The sequence below is a fragment of the Bos grunniens genome, chromosome 3, assembly GCF_055505025.1.
Source record: "Bos grunniens cultivar Pamir isolate PY7600 chromosome 3, Bosgru_T2T1.0, whole genome shotgun sequence".
NCBI classification, from domain to species: Eukaryota; Metazoa; Chordata; class Mammalia; order Artiodactyla; family Bovidae; genus Bos; species Bos grunniens.
In genome coordinates this window covers 115,097,997-115,119,782 of record NC_141167.1, presented here as the reverse complement: position 1 = coordinate 115,119,782, position 21,786 = coordinate 115,097,997, and the positions used below count along the sequence as shown (strand labels likewise).

At 40.7% G+C, this 21,786-nt stretch overlaps 1 protein-coding gene across 5 annotated transcripts in view; it reads right to left on the bottom strand.

The window, feature by feature from the left end:
• Positions 1 to 487, bottom strand: part of UAP1 (UDP-N-acetylglucosamine pyrophosphorylase 1) — a 31,889-nt gene extending 31,402 nt beyond the window's left edge. For all 5 annotated transcript variants that reach the window (XR_015161301.1, XR_015161302.1, XM_086393817.1 and 2 more), the window contains exon 1: positions 243 to 487. The gene's annotated coding sequence lies outside the window, so the exon portion shown is untranslated. The remainder of the gene's footprint in view (positions 1 to 242) is intronic.
• Between the last annotated feature and the right edge of the window lie 21,299 nt (positions 488 to 21,786).

The following is a 21,786-nucleotide window of genomic DNA, read 5'->3' as shown; positions in this document are numbered from 1 at the left end:
GTAGCCGGGGCTGAGAAGCGCCACGGGGCACAGAAGGCGGTGTGGGTGTGAGGCGGGATCTTCCGCGTGTGCCCAGACGCCGGCTCTGTGCACGTACGTGCACCGCGTGTCCACGTCGCGCGCGAGGCCTCGGAAGCGTGTGCGTGGCGGCACCGGCCCCCCACCGCCCCAGCTCCCGAATCCCGCCGTCTACTCCAGGATGGCGGGAGAAGGAGACAGCGATTGGGCTGGGCGCCCCTCACCGTTCTCGGCGCGACCGCAGCTCCGCACGGCTCCGGCTCCTTCGGCGCGGCCACTCATCTGCGTCCAGCGCCAGCTCCTAATATATACCTTCATCCGGGGGGCCGGGGCGGCGGGGCGGGCCGGGAGCTGGGGCCAGGGGGAGCGCCGGCCCCGGCCACCCCGCCCCTCAGTCTTCGCGACGAGTGGCTGCCGCGCGGGGAGGAGCCGCAACCCTGCTCCGCGACACGTCAGCTCCCTGAGCGCTGGCGACACAGAGGACGCGGGGAGGAGCGCCGGGAGAGGAGAGGCGGGGCCTCCGCGTCACTCATCCTCCGGCCCAATGGGGACGGCGCGGGGTCCTGTCAGCAAGCGGCCCCGCCCCCCAGGGCCCTGAGGCCAGGAGGGGCGTCCTTTGCGTCCGATGGAGGGGGCGAGGCCGGAGGCCCGCGAAGGTATACTGCTCAGGTTCTAAGCGCCATGACTTCACCGCGTTGTCCCTCGAGGGCCCCTCCCGTGGCTCCTAGTCAGCCCAGTGGCCCCGCGGCTCGGGGCGTTTCCCCTCTTTCCCGAAATGGACCGCAGAGTTAGTCCGGGAGCTGTGTCATCGGGTGGCTGATTTCCGACCGCCCACACGGAGGATTGCGAAAGCGCGTTGGCCAACGCAATCGAAAGCGCGGAACACCAGGGGCGGGCCTGGCGTGTCCTCTGACCTGGGGCTGCTGTTTCGTCTTGAGTTGGCCAGATAGGCCTGAGAGTTGGCCAGATACGCAGGGCCCTGACCGCCTTTTCTGTTTTATCGTGGTTTACGTCCCAAGCACGTGAAGCAGGCCCATTTACTTTTGCATAAATAAGCACACAGACACAAATAGAAAATGCAAGCGAATGTATTAGGTAGCCCGAGGAAATGAAAAGCGCGCCATTGAAACCGAGCCCACACATCAGCTTTGTGTGACTGGTCTTAACCTCCCTGGGCCTCCGTATATGACAGGAAAATGGTCTTCGGGCTGGCTGACCTCCAAGGCCCTCCAAGGCAGGGCAACTGTTTATAATTGGGTGCGTACCATATATCTTTGTGTGGATATGCCCTGCAGATAATATGCTTGGCATATAAAAGCTGTGTTTAGTGTAGCACAGCTTTTGCAAGAAGTCCAATATGTTGAAATATCAAAACATCTAGATTTAACGAAACACCTGACAGACATTCAGCTACTTAGGTGCCTTTCTTCTGCCTTCCTGAGTGAAAATGCCTTTTAATTTTATCAATTTCAAAATTATCCACTGCATTAAGTAACAGAAAAATCTACACCAGATAAGTACTGCTGGTAGTAATACATTCAGGAGGTTGAATATTCTATAGTTCATCATCCCAGAATGTCATCCATTTGTTTGAAAGATTTATAGTATAGTAGTTATGAACATGACATCTACAGACAGAATTCCAACTTCTTTGTTGCTTGGAATCTTTGGCAAGTTGATTAACTCTTACTCATCAGTTTTCTTATCTATAAAATATGGACAATAATAAAAATGCCCCTTAAGGTTGTTGTGAGAACTAAATCAGTCAATACAGTAACAGAATGTAGAACAGAGTAAACACTAAATAAATTGTAATTGTTTCTATATGAGTGAGCATGCTGTCAGGCCCTGGAAACCTTGATATACTTCTCATCATTTGGAAAACCTTCCATTGTTTGGATCCCTGATACTATAAAGAACATTTCTCTTAAACCTTTCATAACTAAGAACAAAATTGCTCCCATTAATGTTTATAATAGTTCATTTGAAACACTTGAGTTGGGACTAGTTCTACCTTTTCTTTTTTTAAATAAATGAACTCTTTACTAATGACTTTTCTCTTTATTTATTCATTCATCTAAACTTAATAGAATGCCTATAATACTCCAGACACTATTATAGTCTTGTTTAAAGATATTTTTCTTTTAAAAAATATTTATTTTTATTTATTTGTTTGGCTGCCCTCGGTTCTGGTTGGGCATGCAGAATCTTTCATTGCAGCATGCAGCATCTTTTTGAAAAATTTTGGCTTTGCTGGGTCTTCGTTGTGGTGCAAGGGCTCTTCATTGGTTCATGAGGACTTCTCTTGTTGCAGAACAGAGGCTCTAGAGCTTGAGGGCTCACTACTTGAGGCATGCAGGTTTCTCTCTAGTTGTCCTGCAGCACGTAGGATCTGAGTTCCCCAACCAGGTATTGAACCCACATCCCCTGCATTGGAAGGTGGATCCTTAACCACTGGATCACCAAAGAAGCCCTATAAAGTGTTTATCTTTTAATTTTTACCATACTCATGTGAGCTAATTACAAATATGGAAAGGGAGTGAGGCTAGAATAACCTCTTAAGATTGGAATTGAAGTTAGCATGAACTCATGATTATTCATCCAAATACAGAAATTGGCATAGATACATGTGCCTATGTGGTAGAACTGTATATTTGGGGAGGGGGGTGAACTATCAGTTAGTGAATTTGGGTAACAGGTATATGAAACTTTATACTGCTCAACAATTTCTCCATAAGGCTGAAATTACATACAAATTTTAAAGTTCAAAAAATTAGAATACAACTAATGCTGGGTCGTCATTGTCAGTCCAAAAGAAAATCTTTATCCCCTGGCACACTCAACCCTGAAGAAAGGACCGAGGGTGAGAGACTCCATCACAAGCCCTCCTCCACCGGGTTGGAAAGCCACATCACTTGGGAAGCTATAAATGCCACCCAGTGCTGTTTTGGGTGGCAGTTGTGCTCCCCTGGGACAAGAATAATGCTAGGAAAGTGTTTTTCTCTAATTCTCAACCTTCCAGTTGAAAACAGTGAGGCTTAGATGAGGGGTGTGGGAACATGTTGTGCAGAGTGGGAAATGGCCTAGAACCCCTTTTATTTGCCTGGCCCTGAGGTTGAACTATTCTCTTAAGAACAAACTGACACATTTTTTTCAGCATTCAATCAAGAACAAACAGGTGCTTATTCAGAATATGTTTATTAGGTAGTTCTGTGCAGGTCCTTGTGATGGAAACCATGGGGAATCAAAAGCTAGGGTGGCTGGGTCTCCACGGAATATATAGTGCAAAAGTAAGCGTGGGGGAGAGATTCCTTTTCCAGGACAGGGGCCGTAAGTGCCACGGGGAATGCACACATGAAGGATTTCAGAGCTCAGAGGAGGGAGAGAATAAAAAAATGAAGACATTTCTTAAAAGGACATGCATTCAATAGAGTTTTAGAGAGAGCTAGGAGGTGAGACAGAGAAGGCAATGGCAACCCACTCCAGTACTCTTGCCTGGAAAATTCCATGGACGGAGGAGCCTGGTAGGCTGCAGTCCATGGGGTCGCGAAGAGTCGGACACGACTGAGAGACTTCCCTTTCATATTTCACTTTCCTGCATTGGAGAAGGAAATGGCAACCCATTCCAGTGTTCTTTCCTGGAGCATCCCAGGGATGGCGGAGGCTGGTGGGCTGCCATCTATGGGGTCAGACAGAGTCGGACACAACTGAAGCGACTTAGCAGCAGCAGCAGCAGCAGGAGGTGAGAAGCCTCACTCTCTACAAAGGCTACCCCTAGGTTTTCAGCCTAGGCTGAAGATGAAATGGTTATTTGTGTTCATACTGGCAACACCTGATGCCTCCTCAGCAGAAGAAACCAAGGGATTTGTACTCAGAGAAGTTAGCAGGCAAGAGATCTACATAGAAAATGGTACTAAGCAAACTGTGAAATCAGAAGAGGGGTGTTTTAAATGGCCTATTATCACACACATTCAAAAATTCAGAAGTCAAAAGAAGGTCTTATGTTTTGTCTTTCAGGGACAATGGGATTTTGGTGACTATGGAGTGCTTTTTTTTCTAAATTTACTAAAGTGAAAATTGACATTTAAGAGAATATATATTTTTAATTTTAGAAAAGCAGATATGTTACTTAATAACTAAAGAGGCTATTTGCCTGCTTGTTTTCCCCTGCAATCGTGTCAGATATGTGCCAGCCTGTCCATACTTCCTTTTGTTGTACAGTGAGTGAGGACCCACGCAGACTTTTCAGACAGTAGGCTGGTATTAGCAAGCATACACCAGAGTCCTCCCTTCACTGTCCTGAACGTGATGGCCTCAGCAAGGCTGTTGAACAACTAAAAGGACCAAGGTTACTTCCCAGCAGTTGATCAGCACTAGGAGCCTCTGGCTTAGCTCAAGGCTCAATTTGAAGACAAGCCTGAGCATATCGTTAGATCACTATTTCCAAGAGGTAAACAAATGAGCAGTGGAGGAGTTAGGGCTCTAACTTTCCTGTTGACAGTTTCCTAGGACTTGAACACTTCATTCTCACTTGGAATCATCCTGACTTAGCTCATCACTCCTCCCACTCTCTAAATTTTCTGTAGTTCAGGGTGTGTTTTGAAATATTATGAAATAACAAATACACCCTGTTAAACTTTTTTTTTTTACTCAAAGTACAGCCCCCCTAAACTGACTATAATCTAGGAATAAATAATAGAAAGAAATGAACCTGGATAGAGTAGATGAGAGTGTTGGTATGTAATACTTACAGAGATACACAGCCTCAGGACTCCAAATTGAGTAGGCTGTTATGGTGTGGGAGAATGGAGTTTAAATTCCCTTCCAGTGCTGTTAGCCAGAGATTGTCTGGTCCATCTCCCTTAATTCATAGAAAAGGAAACAATGAGACCTCCCTGGCAGTCCACTGGAAGACTCCATGCTTCCACCACAATGGGCACAGGTTCAACCCCTGGTCAGGGAACTAAGACCCTGCGTGCCATGCGGCACAGCTAAAAAAATGAATGAGTTAATTAATTAATAAATCCCCCCTAGAGTTAAGAACCAGAACCAGTATTAGAAGCCTATCACTGTATAATAGGGGTTTGCTGGATTTAATGAATGGAAAAATTATCCAATCACTAAAAACATCAATCACCATAATAAATGTTTGGAGTATCTCTTCAAGCCAAATGGCTCTCTGCCATTCTGAGTGGTCAATTTAATGCCCACTCTTGGAAGGCCACTTGACTGGGATATTTCTAATGCACAGTGGGGCTGTCCCCAGGGGAAATTCCACAGAAACTTAGCCTAAAATGGCATCTGGCCAGCACCAAAACCAGAACTGTAACATATTTTGTTCTAAACCTGTCTCACCACCTATCTGGTCATTGTTTTTTTATGCCTCTCAACTCAGTGTAAATGACAAACACAAGGGACAGTATTATTCTTTTTGGAGGTATCTCCTAGTCACCTGTTCTTTCCTTATGAACCTACTATAGCTGAAGTTTACCTTATATCTTCCAGGTAATATCTTTAAGGAAAAGATAAAAATGGCATGTCACCTCCAGGAAACCTCAGGCACAGTAGAAGTTCCTCACATTTTTTTGTTCCAGGCTTCACATCTCCACCTGTGTTACTTAATATTAATAGAAAAAAAGACCTAAAATCATAAAACTCTCTGATAGTATCAACTGGCATGGCATCAAAATTGAACTACAAAATGCAGTGTCAAAACTTATTTCATTCTCAAAGCTGCTGGGTGACTATTTCTTGTATCTCTCAATAGCATTCATTTATTCATTCACTTTGTTTTTGGTCACTTAGCATAAGAGGTAAGAATACGGACTCTGAAGCCAATGAGCATGAGTTTGAGTTCTACTTAGTTACTTAATTAAATGACCTTGAACTGAGTTAGTTGATGGCTCTGTCCCTTACCCCCCAATCTGTAAAATGGGGATAATGTTAACACCTACCTACCAGGGTTGCTGTGGGGATTAATATTTTTAAAGTGCTTAGAGCAGTTTCTGACTCAGAATAAGAGCTCAGTAAGTTTTGTTTAAAAAATAATATTTACTCAGTGTGGAGTATCGGGACGAGAATGCTGCAGCGGGCAGACTCTAAAGTAACTCTATGACCCCCACCTCCCGGATGTGGAATCCCCTCCCCTTCAGGGTGGGCGGAACCTGTGACTCACTTCTAACAGAATATGGAAAAGGTGATGAGATGATCATTCCCATGAATACACTATGCTATAGGCCACAGTGTAGGGATGTCACACCAATTATGAGGCTGTATTACTTAAGGCGTTTTGCTAGCAGACGTACTTTCACTTTCCTACTGGCCTTGAAGAAGCAAACTATGTTGACAGCTACCTACAGAGAGAGCCACATGGCAGGGAGCTTCACACATGTTCTTGGAGGTGGGAGTGGCCTCCAGCCAGCAAAGATACAAACAAACAAAAATCCAGAAATGTGCAGTCCTACGGCCATAAGGAAATAAATTCTGCTAAAAATTGACAGCTTGGAAGTGGACTCTACTCCAATTGAGCATCCAGAATGCAGCCCATCTGACACCTTAATCGCAGTCCAGTGAGGTCTTGAAGCATAAAGATAACCCTTGGCCAACATCTTGATCACAGCCTTTTGAGAGACCCTGAACCAAATGCCCCAAGGAGCTGAACAAGTTGGAGAAAAACACACAACCATTCTGACTGGAGTCACTTTAAATTCATAGTGAAAGTCATTCAGTAATGTCCGACTCTCTGCGACCCCATAGACTATAGACTGCCAGGCTTCTCTGTCCATGGAATTCTCCAGGCAAGAATACGGGAGTTGGTGGCCATTTCCTAATCCAGGGGATCTTCGTGACCCAGGGAACAAGCCTACGTGTCCTATACTGCAGCAGATTCTTTACCGCTAAGCCACTGGGGAAGCCCAACTATGCAAACACCATACACTATACTTCTTTAGTCTTTGCAATTCTTCCAGATAACTGTTTCACTTTGCACTTCTTCTTGATAACCATTAATTCTGAAGAAGCTGAAGTTGAATGGTTCTATGAAGACCTACAATAACTTCTAGAACTAAGACCAAAAAAAGAATGTCCTTTTCACCATAGGGACTGGAATGCAAAAGCAGAACATCAAGAGATACCTGGAGTAACAGGCAAATTTGGTCTTGGAGTAGAAAATGAAGCAACACACTAGTCATAGCAAACACCCTCTTCCAACACAAGAGACAGCTCTACACATGGACATCACCAGATGGTCAATACCAAAATCAGATTGATTATATTCTTTGCAGCCAAAAATGGACATGCTCTCTACAGTCAGCAAAAACAAGACCAGGAGCACACTATGGCTTAGATTGTGAACTCCTTATTGCAAAATTCAGATGTAAATTGAAGAATGTAGGGAAAATCACTAGACCATTCAGGTATGACCTAAATCAAATCCCTTACGATTATACAGTGGAAGTGACAAATAGATTCAAGGTATTAGACCTGAGAAACAGAGTGCCTAAAGAACTATGGACAGAGGTTCATGACATCGTACAGGAGGCAGTGACCAAGACCATCGCCAAGAAAAAGAAATGAAAAAGGAAAAATGGTTGTCTGAGGAGCCCTTACAAATAGCTGAGAAAAGAAGAGAAGCTAAAGGCAAAGGAAAAAAGGAAAGATATACCCATCTGAATGCAAAGTTCCAAAGAATAGCAAGGAGACATAAGAAAGCCTTCCTCAGTGATCAATGCAAAAATATAGAGAAAAATAATAGAATGGGAAAGACTAGCGATCTCTTCAAGAAAATTAGAGATACCTAGGGAACATTTCATGCAAAGACGGGCACAATAAAGGACAGAAATGGTATGGACCTAAGAGAAGCAGATGAAATAAAGAAGTGAGTAAAAGTCATGTCTGACTCTTCGCAACACCATGGATTGTAGCCCACCAGGCTCCTCTGTCCATGAAATTTTCCAGGTAAGAATACTGGAATGGTTTGCTATTCCATTCTTCAGGGGAGCATCCTGACCCAGGTATTGAACCCAGGTCTCCTGCATTGCAGGCAGAATTTTTACTGTCTGAGCCACCAGGGGAGCCCATATTAAGAAGAGGTGGCAAGAACACACAGAAGAACTATACAAAAAAGATCTTCATGACCCAGATAATTACAATGGTGTGATCATTCACCTAGAGCCAGACATCCTGGAGTGCAAAGTAAAACAGGCCTTAAGAAGAATCACTACAAACAAAGCTAGTGAAGATGATGGAATTCCAGTTGAGCTATTTCAAATCCTAAAAGATAATGCTGTGAAAGTGCTGCACTCAATATGCAAGCAAATTTGGAAAACTCAGCAGTGGCCACAGCACTAGAAAAAAGGTCAGTTTTCATTCCAATCCCAAAGATAGGCAATGTCAAAGAATGTTCAAACTACCACACAACTGCACTCACCTCACACACTAGCAAAGTAATGCTCAAAATTCTCCAAGCGAGGCTTCAATAGTACATGAACCAAGAACTTTCAGATGTAAAAGCTGGATTCAGAAAAGGCAGAGGAACCAGAGATCAAATTGCCAACATCCACTGTATCATAGAAACAGCAATGAAAAACATCTACTTCTGCTTTATTGACTATGTCAAAGCCTTTGACTGTGTGGATCATGACAAAATGTGGAAAATTCTTAAAGAGATGGGAATACCAGACCACCTTACCTGCCTCCTGAGAAATCTGTATTCAGGTCAAAAAGCAACAGTTAGAACCGAACATGGAAAACAGACTGGTTCAAAATTGAGAAAGGAGTACGGTAAGGCTGTATATTGTCAGCCTCTTCTTTAACTCATATGCCGAGTACATCATGCAAAATGCTGGGCTGGATGAAGCACAACCTGGAATCAAGATTGCTGGGAGAAATATCAATAACTTCAGATATTCAGATGACACCATCCTTATGGCAGAAAGTGAAGAGGAACTAAAGAGCCTCTTGATGAAAATGAAAGAGGACAGTGACAAAGGTGGCTTAAAACTCAACATTCAAGAAACAAAGATCATGGCATCTGGTCCCATCACTTCATGGCAAATAGATGGGGAAACAATGGAAACAGTGACAGAGTTTATTTTCTTTGGCTCCAAAACCACTTCAGATGGTGACTGTAGCCATGAAATTAAAAGACACTTGGTCCTTAGAAGAAAAGCTATGACCAATCTATACAGTGTATTAAAAAGCAGAGGCATTACTTTGCCAACAAAGGTCCATTTAGTCAAAGCTATAGTTTTCCCAGTAGTCATGTACGGATGTGAGAGTTGGACTATAAAGAAACCTGACTGCTGAAGAACTGATGTTTTTAAACTGTGGTGTTGAAGAAGGCTCTTGAGAGTCTCTTGGTCTTCAAAGAGATCAAATCAGTCAATCCTACAGGAAATCAGTCCTGAATATTCATGGGAAGGACTGATGTTGAAGCTGAAGCTCCAATTCTTTGGCCACCTAATGTGAAGAACTGACTCATTGGAAGAGACCCTGATGATGGGAAAGACTGAAGGCAGGAGGAGAAGGAGGTGACAGAGGATGAGATGGTTGGATGGCATCACTGACTCGATGGACATGAGCTTGAGCAAGCTCTGGGAGTTGGTGACTGACAGGGAAGCCTGGTCTGCTGCAGTCCATTGGGTTGCAAAGAGTCAGACACTGACTGAACTATTTCACGTCTTTTTTTTTTTTTCTCAAAGCAAAAAAAGTCTGTATAACCTTCTCCTCCTTGCTCATTCTCAGCACATAACCTTGCTTCTCTCTTCATTGAGAAAACAGAAACAATCAGAAAAGAGCTCCACAAGCTCCCATCTAGCATATCTGTACCCATATTTTTATCTTATTTCCAAGTCCGTAAATAAACTATCATGATCCAATCCCTCTACCCATGAGCTGGGTCCCATCCCCTTATACCTTCTTAAAGATATCATGAATCCCTCATAGATATCTCAGAACTGGCATACTTTTCACTTTCTCTAGTCCCAGATTCAATCTACAGTAAATCCCATGGGCTCCATCATCAAAATGTATCCAGAATCCTACTAGTTTTCACTATCACTTGTTTCCATCCTTGTCTAATCCAGTATCATCTCTTACTTGAATTATATAGAGCCATAGCCCCCAATAGATCTCCTTGCTACCACCCTTGCGCCTATACAGGCCACTCTCAATAATAGCAGCCAGAATGACCTCTGGAATTACATCACTCTTCTGCATGAAACCCTCTAACAGCTTTTTATCTCACTGGGAATAAAAGGCAAAATCATCAAAAGACCCACAAAGTTCAACAAGGTCTCAGCTACCCAACGCTGGCCCCTGCGTACAATCCTTCTCTAATTTCCCCCCTTCCCCCATTTATGTTCTCCATATTCTGCCCTAGTTCACCAGACTCCAGCCACACTGCAGCTTAGAATTTGTCCTGAGGTCATTGGGAAGCCCCTGACATGTTTTATAAGCCATCTTTCTATCTTCTTTGCCTATAGCATAGGGCAAATGATAGACATTAATATCACAGACTGCATATTATGAAGTTGTTGTAATGGGCCTTACTGCTCCCAGCAAGGAAATAAAGGATCCCTTTGTGGGGCTTGAGATTCATTTTTTATTTTCCTTTTTGTTCAAGAGAAAGATTAAAAGCAGAAAATTTAAAGACTGAAACTTTCAGTGTTTTTAAAAGTTTTTTCTTAAATTTTTTGTATTATATGAGTATCATAAATATTAAAATTTGGAACGTACAAAAGAGATATGGAAGGAAGGAGGGAGAAAGGAAGCAAGGAGAGAGGGAAGGAGAAGGAGAAAAGAGGGAGAAAGAAAAAGTGATAGAAAGGAAGAAAAGCAAGAAAGGAAGGGAGGGAGGAAGGAAGGGAAAGAAAAGACAGAGATAGAAAGAGAAAAGGGGAAAAAAAATCATCCCAAGAGCCTGGCACACAGAACAAGTCCTATTACTAATTATGTTAAAGTGTTTTTTAAGCCACCACCCCAGTTATTCTCCCGGGGAAGTGAGAGGAACAGTGCCTTCTCCTCTAAAGTCCTGACTTCATTTAGGATGCCACACCCTGCCCTAGTTGAGCTCACTTCTCATGCGCAAGTTTGGAAAAGACTTACTGGGGTTTAAGAGTCCGACCTTTTTATCTTTCAATTTGTTAATGTAGTGTATCACACTGATTGATTTGTGAATATTGAAGAATCCTTGCATCCCTGGGATAAAGCCCACTTGGTCATGATGTATGATCTTTTTAATATATTGTTGGATTCTGTTTGCTAGAATTTTGCTAAGGATTTTTGCATCTATGTTCATAAGTGATATTGGCCTGTAGCCTTCTTTTTTGTGGCATCGTTGTCTGGTTTTGGTATTACAGTGATGGTGACCTCATAGAATAGGTTTGGGAGTTTACCTTCCTCTGCGATTTTCTGGAAGACTTTGGGTACGATAGGTGTTTGCTCTTCTCTAAATTTTTGTTAGAATTCAGCTGTGAAGCCATCTGGTCCGAGGCTTTTGTTTGCTGGAAGATTTCTGATTACGGTTTCAATTTCCATGCTTGTGATGGGTCTGTTAAGAATTTCTGTCTTCCTGGTTCAGTTTTGGAAAGTTATACTTTTCTAAGAATTTGTCCATTCCTTCCAAGTTGTCCATTTTATTGGCATATAGTTGCTGATAGTAGTCTCTTATGATCCTTTGTATTTCTGTGTTGTCTATTGTGATTTCTCTATTTTCATTTCTAATTTTGTTGATTTGATTCTTCTCCCTTTTTTTTCTTCATAAGTCTGGCTAATTGTTTGTCTATTTTATTTATCTTCTCAAAGAACCAGCTTTTAGTTTTGTTGATTTTTGCTAGTCTTTGTTTCTTTTTCATTTATTTCTGCTCTAATTTTTATTATTTCTTTCCTTCTACTAACCCTGGGGTTCTTCATTTCCTCTTTTTCTAATTGCTTTAGGTGTAGAGGTAGGTTATTTATTTGATTTTTCTCTTGTTTCTTGAGGTAAGCGTGTATTGTTATGAACCTTCTCACTGCTTTTATTGAATCCCATAGGTTTTGTGTTGTTGTGTTTTCCTTTTCATTTGCTTCTATGCATATTTTGATTTCTTCCATGATTTGTTGGCTATTCAGAAACGTGTTGTTTAGCCTCCAAATGTTTGTATTTTTAATAGTCCCCCCCCCTCCCCCCCGTAGTTGATATCTAATCTTACTGCACTGTGATCAGAAAAGATGTAGACAACAGTTAGGCCTAACTGGTCCATTGTATCATTTAAAGCTTGTGCTTCCTTGTTAATTTTCTATTTGGTTGATCTAACCACAGGTGTGAGTGGGGTATTAAAGTCTCCCACTATTATTGTGTTACTGTTAATTTCCCCTTTCATACTCGTTAGCTTTTCCTGTATGTATTGAGGTGCTCCTATGTTGGGTGCATATATATTTATAATTGTTATATCTTCTTCTTGGATTGATCCTTTCAGTATTATGTAGTGTCCTTATTTGTCTCTTTTTACAGTCTTTTTTTCAAAGTCTATTTTATCTGATATGATTATCTCAATAGATGCAGAGAGCGCTTTTGACAAAATTCAACACCCATTTATAATAAAAACTCTCTAGAAAGCAGGCATAGAAGAAACATACCTCATATGTTTCTTATGGCTTTTATTATGAGTCAACATAATAAAAGCCATATATGATAAACCCACAGCAAACATTATCCTCAAAGGTGAAAAATTGAAAGCATTTCCCCTAAAGTCAGGAACAAGACAAGGGTGCCCACTCTCACCACTACTATTCAACATAGTTTTGGAAGTTTCAGCCACAGCAATCAGAGGAAAAAAAGAAATAAAAGGAATCCAGACTGGAAAAGAAGTAAAACTCTCACTATTTGCAGATGACATGATCCTCTACATAGAAAACCTTAAAGACACCACTAGAAAATTACTAGAGCTAATCAATGAATATAGTAAAGTTGCAGGATATAAAATTAATACAGAAATACAGAAATTCCTTGCATTCCTATACACTAACAATGACAAAACAGAAAGAAATTAAAGAAACAATCCCATTCACCATTGTGATGAAAAGGATAAAATACTTAAGAATAACTCTACCTAAAGAAACAAAAGACCTATATATAGAAAACTATAAAACACTGATGAAAGAAATCAAAGACGACACAAATAGATGGAGAAAAATACCATGTTCATGGATCGGAAAAATCATCATAGTGAAAATGAATATACTATCCAAAGCAATCTATAGATTCCATGTAATCCCTATCAAGCTACCAAGGTATTTTTCAGAGAACTAGAACAAATAATTTCACAGTTTGTATGGAAATACAAAAAACCTCAAATAGCCAAAGCAATCTTGAGAAAGAAGAATGGAACTGGAGGAATCAACCTACCTGACTTCAGACTATACTACAAAGCTACTGTCTTCAAGACAGTATGGTACTGGCACAAAGACAGAAATATAGATCAATGGAACAAAACAGAAAGCCCAGAGATAAATCTACGCACCTATGGACACCTTATCTTTGACAAAGGAGGCAAGAATATACAATGGAGAAAAGACAATCTCTTTAACAAGTAGTGCTGGGATAACTGGTCAATCACCTGTAAAAGAATGAAAGTAAAACACTTTCTAACACCATACACAAAAATAAACTCAAAATGGATTAAAGATATAAATGTAAGACCAGAAACTATAAAACTCCTAGAGGAAAACAGGCAGAACACTCTCTGACATAAATCACAGCAAGAACTTTTATGACCCACTTCCTAGAGTAATGGAAATAAAAGCAAAAATAAACAAATGGGACCTAATTAAACTTAAAAGCTTTTGCACAATGAAGGAAATTATAAGCCAGGTGAAAAGACAGCCTTCATAATGGGAGAAAATAATAGCAAATGAAGCAATGGACAAATAATTAATCTCAAAAATATAAAAGCAGCTCATGCAGCTAAATACCAGAAAAATAAATGACCCAATAGAAAAATGGGCTAAAGAACTAAACAGACATTTCTCCAAAGAAGACATACAGATGGCTAACAAACACATAAAAAGATGCCCAACATCACTCATTATCAGAGAAATGCAAATCAAAACCACAATGAGGTACCATCTCACGCCAGTCAGAATGGCTGTTATCAAAAAGTCTACAAACAATAAATGCTGGAAAGGGTGTGGAGAAAAGGGAACCCTCTTACACTGTTGGTAGGAATGCAAACTAGTACAGCCACTATGGAGAACAGTGTGGAGATTCCTTAAAAAACTGGAAATAGAACTGCCACACGACCCAGCAATCCAACTGCTGGGCATACACGCCAAGGAAACCAGAATTGAAAGAGACACGTGTACCCCAATGTTCATCACAGCACTGTTTACAATAGCTAGGACATGGAAGCACCCTAGATGTCCATTGGCAGACAAACGGATAAGAAAGTTGTGGTACATATACACAATAGAATATTACTCAGCTATTGAAAAGGACACATCTAAATCAGTTCTAAAGAAGTGGATGAGACCGGAGTCTATTGTCCAGAGTGAAGTAAATCAGGGAAAAAAAAACACCAGTACAGTATATTAATGCATATATATGAAATTTAGAAAGATGGTAACGATGACCCTATATGCAAGACAGTAAAAGAGACACAGATATAAAGAACGGATTTTTGGACTCTGTAGGAGAAGGCAAGGGTAGGATGACTTGAGAGAACAGCACAGAAACATGTATATTACCATATGTGAAACATGATCAGTCCAAGTTTGATGCAAAGAAACAGAGACAACCCAGAGGGATGGGACGGGGAGGGAGGCAGGAGGGGGGTTCAGGATGGGGGACACATGTGCACCCATGGCTGATTCATGTCAATGTATGGCAAAGCCATCACACTATTGTAAAGTAATTAGCCTACAATTAGAATAAATTAATTAATTTTTTAAGGAAAAAAATAGAGTCCATGACCTTTGTGACATTTCACTCCAGTAACTCCTGACTAGGTTTTGTCTTGGCCATAAGCCCGGTTTTAAAAAAGATTCTGGGTTTTTTCCTCTTGACAGAAAAAAGATAAATTTAGTAGTACTATATTTTCAGCAGTTATAATGAATGAGTGATTAAAATATAAACGGGCCACCCAAGAACAGAATACCCTTGACTGAAATGAACATACAAACTCTCATCTTCTCACCAAAATACTATTAAATTACATCAGGGTAGAATTCTACTGATCTCTGTTTTTTGAAAGTTGATTTTTTTCCTTTTATTTGTCACTGGACTATCCTACACGGGCTATACTATCCTATATGTACTATACCATCCTATGGGCTTCCCAGGTGGCACTCGTCTTAAAGAACCTGCCTACAAATACAGGAGACATAAGAGTTGAGAGTTCAACCCACGGGTCAGGAAGATCCCCTGGAGGAGGACATGGCAACCCACTCCAGTATTCTTGCCTGGAGAACCCCATGGACAGGGGAGCCTGGCAGGGTCCATAGGGTCACAAAGAGTCAGGCACAACTGACTGACTTTCATTTTTTTCATACTATACTACTAGTATTAGGTTTTATTAGGTTCTATTGTAAATATATAATAAAAACTTATATTTTGTTCAAAGATCATCATTTTTGTTTAAATGACTGTTTAAAGATTGATATTTATTGTTAGCCATAAAAGATGCAGCTTTAGGTCACAATTTAGTACACAGAAATAGTTATTTTATAAAAAGTAATTTAGAAGTTTAAAAATGTAAATGAAACTTTCCAAATGGCAGTTGGTGACTCATTGATTATAGCATCTGATTATATAGTCAGCTTGGATTATTTTTAGAATAAGGGAAGTACACACTTAATTAACAAACAATATGAAATCTTTCCAAATATGTACAAAAATTTAAGAACATTTTCTAATAATTATTTTGGTCATTTTTTAATTGCCTATTCTCTTCACAATTGATCCAATAAAAGTCCATATCCATGAACTATGCAGAGTTGGACACGACTGAGGGACTTTCACTTTACTAGAAATGTTAAGTGGCTTTTGCAAGATTTCATACCAGTGGGAGATTTTTAATTTGAACACATATGTGTCTGACTAAAAATTTCATGTTCTTAATCACTATTTCAATAAATCCATATATCTCCAACCTTTTAATTTCCAAAATAGTAAATAATGTTCTCACTATTCACCATCCATTTAGATAAATGTTGCATGAAGTGAAGTGAAGTGAAAGTCGTTCAGTTGTGTCCAACTCTTTGTGAACCCATGGTCTATACAGTCCATGGAATTCTCCAGGCCAGAATACTGGAGTGGGTAGCCTTTCCCTTCTCTGGGGATCTTCCCAACCCAGGGATCAAACTCAGGTCTCCCACATTGTGGGTGGATTCTTTACCAGCTGAGCCACCAGGGAAGCCCAAATATTGCATGGTGATGTCTAAAAAAGACAATGGTGATTAATTAAGTACCTGTATACCTCTAATCAGTAGTGTAGTGATGTCTTATGGTTTTAATTTGCATTTCTCTGATGACATATAATGGAGAGCATTTTTCATGTTTATTCACCAACCATGTATATATCTTCTTTGGTGAGGTGATAAGGTCTTTGGTGTATTTTTTAAGAACTGAGTTGGTATATTATTCTTTTATCTTTTTATTTTCAGCCAGCTGTATCATTAATTCTGAAATTTATCTCATAGACAACATATAATTGTATCTTGACCTTTGTCCAGTCTGACAACCTCTGCCACTTAATCAGTGTTTAGTCCATTCACATTTAATGGAATTATTAATATGGTTGGATTTATACTTGGCATTTTGCTATTTGTTTTCTTTATGTCTCATGTCTTTTTTGACTGCTGCTCTTCCTTTCTTGCTCTCCCTATGTTAAATACTTTTTGTGCAGCATTTTAATTTCTCTGCTGGTTTGACTATAATTGTTTGCTGTTATATTCCTATGGTTACTTTAAGAAATACAGTATGCTTTCTAAGTTTTCACAATCTACTTTTGGTTAATAGTAACAATCCTGGCAACGTGTAGCAACTTTGCTCCAATATAGCCTCATTTTCTCATATATATTACATATTGATATGTTATAAATCCAAAAGTGTTAAAATTATTCTTTTGTACAGGAGATGGTGACAAAAACCACCCTCAAGAAAAAGAAACACAACAAGGCAAAATGGTTGTCTGAGGAGGCCTTACAAATAGCTGAGAAAAGAAGTAAAAGGCAAGGAAGAAAAGGAAAGATATATCCATCTCAAGTCAGAGTTCCAAGAAATAGCAAGGAGAGATAAGAAAGCCTACTTAAGTGAACAATGCAAAGAAATAGAGGAAAACAATAGAATGGGAAAGACTAGCGATCTTTTCAAGAAAATTAGAGATACCAAAGGAACATTTCATGCAAAGATGGGCACAATAAAGGACAGAAATGGTATGGACCTAACAGAACCAGACGATATTAAGGAGAGATGGCAAGAATATAGAGAAGAACTGTACAAAAGAGATCTTAATGACTGGGGTAACCACAGTGGTGTGATCACCCACCTAGAATCAGACATCCTGGACTGTGAAGTCAAGTGGGCCTTAGGAAAATGTTACTATGAACAAAGTTAGTGGAGGTGATGGAATTCCAGCTGAGATATTTCAAATTCTAAAAAATGATGCTGTTAAACTGCTACACTCAATATGTCAGCAAATTTGGAAAACTCAGCAGTGGCCACAGGACTGGAAAAGGTTAGTTTTCATTCCAATCCCAAAGAAGGGCAATGCAAAAAAAAAGTTCAAACTACCAATCAAGCTCATTTTACATGCTAGCAAGGTAATGCTTTAAATCTTTCAAGCTAGTCTGCAACAGTATGTGAACCAAGAATTTTCAGATGTAAAAGCTGGATTTAGAAAAGGCAGAGAAACCAGAGGTCAAATTGGCAACATCTGCTGGATCACAGAAAATGCAAGAGACTTCCAAAAATCATCTACTTCTGCTTCATTGACTACGCTAAACCCTTTGACTATGTGGATCACAACAAACTGTGGAAAATTCTTAAAGAGATGGGAATACCAGAACACCTTACCTGTCTCCTGAGAAACCTGTATACAGATCCAGAAGCAGTAAATAGAATTGGACATGGAGTGACAGACTGGTTCAAATTTGGGAAAGGAGTACATCAAGACTGTATATTGTCACCCTGCTTATTTAACTTACATGCAGAGTACATCATGTGATGGATGGATCAGTGAAAACGATCCATCCATCCAGTGACAATGTAAACAGTGAGACTTTATTTTCTTGGGCTCCAACTCACTGCAGATGGTGACTGCAGCCATGAAGTTAAAAGATGCTTGGTCCTTGGAAGAAAAGCTATGACAAACATGCTGCTAAGCCGCTTCAGTCGTGTCCGACTCTGTGCGACCCCAGAGACGGCAGCCCACCAGGCTCCTCTGTCCCTGGGATTCTCCAGGCAAGAGCACTGGAGTGAGTTGCCATTTCCTTCTCCAATGCGTGAAACTGAAAAGTGAAAGTGAAGTCACTCAGTCGTGTCCGACCCTCAGCAACCCCATGGACTGCAGCCTTCCAGTCTCCTCCATCCATGGGATTTTCCAGGCAAGAGTACTGGAGTGGGGTGCCATTGCCTTCTCCAATGACAAACCTAGACAACATTAAAAAATCAGAGACATGACTTTGCCAACAAAGGTCCATCTAGTCAAGGCTATGGTTTTTCCAGTAGTCATGTATGGATCTGAAAGTTGAACTATAAAGAAAGCTGAGCACCAAAGAATTGATGCTTTTGAACTGTGGTGTTGGAGAAGACTCTTGAGAGTCCCTTGGACTGCAAGGAGATCCAACCAGTCAATCCTAAACGAAATCAATCCTGAATATTCATTGGAACGACTGATGCTAAAGCTGAAGCTCCAATACTTTGGCTACCTGATGCAAAGAACTGACTCATTTGAAAAGACCCTGATGCTGGGAAAGATCGAAGGCAGGAGGAGAAAGGGACAACAGAGGATGACATGGTTGGATGGCATCACCAACTCGATGGACATGAGTCTGAGCACACTCCGGGAATTGGTGATGGACAGGGAGGCCAGGAGTGCTGTAGTCCACGGGGTCGCAAAGAGTTGGACACAACTGAGCGACAGAACTGAACTGAACTGAACATCATGCGAAATGCCACCTGGATGAAGCACAAGCTTGAATTAAAATTGCTGGAAGAAATATCAATAACCTCAGATATGCAGATGATACCACTTTAATGACAAAGTGAACTAAAGAGCTCTTGATGAAGGTGAGAGAGGAGAGTGAAAAAGCTCTTAAAACTCAACATTCATAAAACAAAGATCACGGCATCTGGTCCCATCAGTTCAATTCAGTTCAGTCGCTCGCTCAGTCGTGTCCGACTCTTTGTGACCCCATGAATTGCAGTACACCAGGCCTCCCTGTCCATCACCGACTTCCGGAGTTCACTCAAACTCATGTCCATAGAGTCGGTGATGCCATCCAGCCATCTCATCCTCTGTCATCCCCTTCTCCTCCTGCCCCCAATCCCTCCCAGCATCAGAGTCTTTTCCAATGAGTCAACTCTTCGCATGAGGTGGCCAAAGTACTGGACTTTCAGCTTTAGCATCATTCCTTCCAAAGAAATCCCAGGGTTGATCTCCTTCAGAATGGACTGGTTGGATCTCCTTGCAGTCCAAGGGACTCTCAAGAGTCTTCTCCAACACCACAGTTCAAAAGCATCAATTCTTCGGCGCTCAGCTTTCTTCACAGTCCAACTCTCACACCCGTACATGACCATTGGAAAAACCATAGCCTTGACTAGGCGGACCTTTATTGACAAAGTAATGTCTCTGCTTTTCAATATGCTATCTAGGTTGGTCATAACTTTTCTCTCAAGGAGTAAGCGTCTTTTAATTTCATGGCTGCAGTCACCATCTTAGTCTTTAATAAAAAAGTTAAGAGAAGAAAATATTAAAGTCTATTTTTAAGTCATATTTACACACATATTTACCATTTCTGATACTCTTCATTTCTTTGCATGTATTCAAATTGCCTTCTGGCATCACAATGTCCTTTCAGCCTGTAGTATATCTTTTAGCATTTCTTAGAGGCAAGCCTACTAGGAATAAATTTCCTAACATTTTTTAAAATCTGGGAATATTTGTAATTTGCCTTCATTTTCCTTTGCCCTCATTTTGAAGGATAGTTTTCTAGAACATGAGATTCACTCATTTCTTTCTCATAAAATCTGCTGTTTTTACTGACAATGCCAGTGAATATGGATTTCTCACTTTCCAGCCCCTTCTTGCAGTGAAGCTGCTGGTTTTTACAGCCAGCCCCACCTTGGTAGTACTATCAAGCGTGGGCTTGGGGAAGAGGAAACATTCCGAGGCAAGATTACCACAGACTCCCACTGCTTGTTCAGAAGTTCAGCAGTTTCTCACAAGTAAATACTTCCTGATTTGTTGTCTTTGGTCTTTTCCCAGACTCCTGAAACGATTATTTTTTGAAAATTTTGTCTAGTTTTACACTTGTTTCTTAAGAACATTTTCTGCTAGAAATACTGCTCTCTGGTTCTATATAGATTAGATATTCTCATAGAATTAACTCATAGAATAGCCATTGACTTAAGAATACTTTATAATTTGGGCTGCTCAGGGTAGTAGAGGTGATTTTCTGTACTATCATAGAAATTTATTGCTTTAGAATATCACATTATAACTTTTTTCTGCTGGAAGTACAGTTAGTTCCTTTTCATCAGAGATAAGAGACTTACATTCACTGAGCATATATACCAGGCCAATGGCATGATACATTCTCTAATGCTCTAGTTCTTTTCAAAATAATGATTGTGGGCTTTTTGTAATTGTAAATGTAACATACCCTTGTTTTTGAAAAATTGAACAGAAAAGAGTCCTCTCCCCAGAAATATTTTGTAATGATACCACCTAGAGAAAGACATATTTAATATCATCCCCTCTCCCCTTCTCTCCTTTCAATCTCTATGTGTGTTTGTGTGTCTGTATTAACATTAGCTTCAGGAGGTGCAAATAAATCTCCTATTGCTCTGAAGATCATAGCCCTCTTCCAAGGTTCTAAAATTTGTAAAAAGTCTTTTTTCTCATACCAGCTACTGGGGTAGAAGAGAAAGCTATAGCCCTCTGAATCTGAAGAGTGCCTAAGACATACATTTTGGTTATACAAAGATCAACAAAGATTCTGTTCTTTAAGGAGAAAACAGATGTTTAGCTCAAAAAAAAAAAAAAAAAACACCTATGTTGCTCTTGATATGCAAAACTTTTCTTCCTTGTGGGTGCATATTTCATCCTTTAAGAATTTTTAAAATATAACATGGACTGAGACCGATTTGCTCTCAAAAGCTATCATTGACAGTAGGATGGACGACCATCACGAGAAAACTTGGACTAGCAAAGAAAAGAATCTTAATTTGAGTCAGCGCCACCCTCCCTTTTTATAGGAAACAAAAAGTATTTATAGCCAGGCCTGCTAAGTCGCTTCAGTGGTGTCCAACTCTGTGTGACCCCATAGACGGCAGCCCACCAGGCTCCCACATCCCTGAGATTCTCCAGGTAAGAACACTGGAGTGGGTTGCCATTTCCTTCTCCAGTGCATGAAAGTGAAAAGTGAAAGTGAAGTCGCTCAGTCGTGTCCGACTCTTAGCGACCCCATGGACTACAGCCCACCAGGCTCCTCCATCCATGGGATTTTCCAGGCAAGAGTACTGGAGTGGGGTGCCATTGCCTTCTCCGATAGCCAGGCCTAGGAAAA